Here is a 3,740-nt window from a genome sequence, read left to right on the forward strand (position 1 = left end):
GGATGCCATTCCCTAACATATCAGGAAAAGTTACATACAACTTGTAAGGAACAGAAAATTTCCAAAAATGAAAAACATCACCATTGCATGATCCACGTGTCTGCCACACCATAAGGTCTGAAATGGCTAAAATTTACTGGTGTTTCACTCTATCTCTGTCTCTAACACACACACTTGTCCTTTAAAGTAAATTTCCCACTTAATCCTTTCTGCACTGATCTGTTAAATATTTGAACTCGATTGTTGAAGTGATTATTTGAAATTTGCATCTGGTATTTAAGATCTCCAACTGAATAAATACCATGCTGTTAATCAAACAAATTCATTGTGAAAAGGTAAAAACGTGCTCTGTATTAATTTCAGTAACTATTTCAGGCATTCGCCAACAAATAAATACCCAGTGTAAGTTAATCATCTAATCCAAAGTTCCCAAAAGTTCACAATCAAATAAACCAAAACCCCAGCAATGATAGATTCTTGTAATTATCTTTATCACGTTAATGTCTGTGTATAATTACTCACAATATAAGATTATGTGAAAACAGTCAGCCCTGGGACCAGTTACCGAAACAACAAACGCTTTATCTTACAAATTAATAACAACAATTAGCACTTTACAGACCTTTTCATCCATTGGTCTCATTGCAAAGGCGAATTAATTTGATTGTAACATAACTTCCTGGAACAAAACATCATCCTTGAGATTAAAAAATGCATTTAAGTCATTGTCATGATGAGAATCCATTTTTTGGTACAGTTTCTTTAAAAAATGTGTTTTCCAATTATAACCCTATCCCTTAACTGCATTAAGAGGCAAAGAGAAAAATGTCTTTGGAGAAAAAAATATTTCGTAATTTTATTTCATTTATTATTATTATTTTTGAGACAGAGTCTCACTCTGCCACCCAGGCTGAAGTGCAGTGGTGTGATCTCAGCTAACTGCAGCCTGACAGCCCAGGCTCAAGCGATCCTCCCGCCTCAGCTTTCCAAGCAGCTGAGATTACAGGTGGGCACCATCAAGTCCAGCTAATTTGTTTTTTCACTTTTAGTAGAGGCAAGGTTTCACCAGGTTGCTCAGGCTGATCTCAAACTCCTGGGCTCAAGCAATCTGCCTGCCTTGGCCTTCCAAAGTGCTGAGATTACAGGCTCACAGCCACCACTTCTGGCCTATTTTGCAATTTTAAATGTATCTCTGGTGGGAAGTAGGACTGTAAGCCAAGCCTCTTCACTATAAGATCAAGGCTCCGTCCACAATACCACCCAGAAAATGAGAATGATGTACGGAATGTTTCAGAGAACACGGAAGCCACAGCTACTGCACATGTCTAGGAACTAATTTCTCTATCCAATTAGTCTTCACTCATAATGTCCCTTCTGAGTCCATAAGGAGTACTCAAAACATCCTCCTCTCCTAAATCTTTCCTGAGTACTAAGAATTAGGTATCAATCTCAGTACTTGACACATTTCTTACCCTTAAAACCATGGAGGTTGACTTTTATGGATTTATTGAAAACCAAAAATAATGTCTATATATCAACCATGCAAGCAAGACGTATGTTGTTAAACCTCAGGGATTCTTGTTAGAGCAAGGACACTACGCCTATCAGCTAAAGATAAGTCCTCACATGGTGTTCATAAGACTAGCTGGGCTTCCTAAGTATTCTCTCCTCCACACATGCCACGGTGTGATTCTGTACTCAGTCCCTGACCTCACAGCCAGCCCAGGAACAATTAGAAGTTGGAGGTGCTAGCAAGGGAACATATAATCCCTGACTTCGGCAACTCATCAATTTCTTTGTGTGAGTCTATTTTCCTCAGAAAAAAAAAAAAAATTAAATGAAAAGTCACCTGCTCTGTCGCCTGCCACCGCTGCTCAGGTCCGAGTGGTTCACTATACCATGAAGACAGATTCCAGACACCGGGAACTCACGCCTCCAATCCCAGACGCTATGTCCAGCAAAGGCTCCGTGGTTCTGGCCTACAGTGGTGGCCTGGACACCTCCTGCATCCTCGTGTGGCCGAAGGAACAAGGCTATGATGTCACTACCTACCTGGCCAATATTGGCCAGAAGGAAGACTTCGAGGAAGCCAGGAAGAAGGCACTGAAGCTTGGAGCCAAAAAGGTGTTCATTGAGGACGTCAGCAGGGAGTTTGTGGAGGAGTTCATCTGGCCGGCCATCCAGTCCAGCGCACTGTATGAGGACCACTACCTCCTGGGTATCTCTCTCACCAAGCCCTGCATTGCCAGCAAAAAAGTGGAAATCGTCCAAAGGGAGGGAGCCAAGTATGTGTCCCACAGTGCCACAGGAAAGGGGGACGATCAGGTCCGGTTTGAGCTCATCTGCTACTCGCTGGCCCCCCCCCAGATAAAGGTCCCGGGAGAGCTCCCTGGAGGATGGCCAAGTTCTACAACTGGTTCAAGGGCCGCAGTGACCTGATGGAATACGCAAAGCAACATGGGATTCCCATCCTGGTCACTCCCAAAAACCTGTGGAGCATGAACAAGAACCTCATCCACATCAGCTATGAGGCTGGAATCCTGGAGAACCCCGAGAACCAAGTGCCTCCAGGTCTCTACACGAAGACCCAGGACCCAGCCAAAGCCCCCAACACCCCTGACATTCTCAAGATCCAATTCAAAAAAGGGGTCCCCGTGAAGGTGACCAACGTCAAGGATGGCACCACCCACCAGACCTCCTCGGAGCTCTTCGTGTACCTGAACGAAGTTGCAGGCAAGTATGGTGTGGGCTTTATTGCCATCGTGGAGAACAACTTCACTGGACAAAGGCCCGAGGTATCTACCAGACCCCAGCAGGCACCATCCTTTACCGTGCTCATTTAGACATCAAGGCCTTCACCACAGACCGGGAAGTGCACAAAACCAAACAAGGCCTGGGCTTGAAATTTGCTGAGCTGATATACACCAGTTTCTGACACAGCCCTGATTGTGAAATTGTCTGCCCCTGCATCGCCAAGTCCCAGGAGCCAGCAGAAGGGAAAGTGCAGGTGCTGGTCCTCAAGGACCAGGTGTACATCCTTGGCTGGGAGTCCCCACTGTCTCTCTACAATGAGGAGCTGGTGAGCATGAACGTGCAGGGTGATTATGAGCTGATTGATGACACCGGGTTCATCAACATCAATTCCCTCAGACTGAAGGAATACCATCGTCTCCAGAGTAAGGTCACTGCCAGATAGATCCCTGTACCATGAGGAGCTGGGGCCTCCTCAATTTGCAGATCTCCCAAATACAGGTGCTAGTTGTTGTGATAATTTGTAATTGTGCCTTGTTGTCCCCAGCTGGCAACCTAGTGGGGCTGCCAGGCCCCAGCTTTGTTCTGTGGTCCCCCCGAAGCCTGCAAACGTCATCATTGAAGGGAAGGGTGTGGGGAAGCTGCGGTGGGGAGCTATAAAATGACAATTAAAAGAAAAAAAAAGGCTGGGCGCAGTGGCTTACGCCTGTAATCCCAGCACTTTGGGAGGCTGAGGTGGGTGGATCATGAGGTCAGGAGTTTGAGACCAGCCTGACCAACATGGTCTCTACTGTCTCTACTAAAAATGCAAAATACAAAAATTAGCTGGGTATGGGGGTGCACGCCTGTAATCCCAGCTACTCACTCAGGAGGCTGAGACAGAAGAATTGCTTGAATCTGGGAGGCGGAGGTTGCAGTGAGCCGAGATTAAGCCACGGCACTCCAGCCTGGGCAACAGAGTGAGACTCTGTCTCCAAAAAAAAAAAAAA

At 45.8% G+C, this 3,740-nt stretch overlaps 1 pseudogene; it reads left to right on the forward strand.

Annotated features, from left to right (window-relative positions):
• Window positions 1–1,886: 1,886 nt before the first annotated feature.
• Window positions 1,887–3,196, forward strand: LOC116470476 (argininosuccinate synthase-like; annotated as a pseudogene).
• The last annotated feature ends 544 nt before the right edge of the window (window positions 3,197–3,740 follow it).

This window comes from Hylobates moloch, unplaced genomic scaffold (genome assembly GCF_009828535.3).
Source record: "Hylobates moloch isolate HMO894 unplaced genomic scaffold, HMol_V3 SCAFFOLD_6, whole genome shotgun sequence".
Taxonomy (NCBI): Eukaryota; Metazoa; Chordata; class Mammalia; order Primates; family Hylobatidae; genus Hylobates; species Hylobates moloch.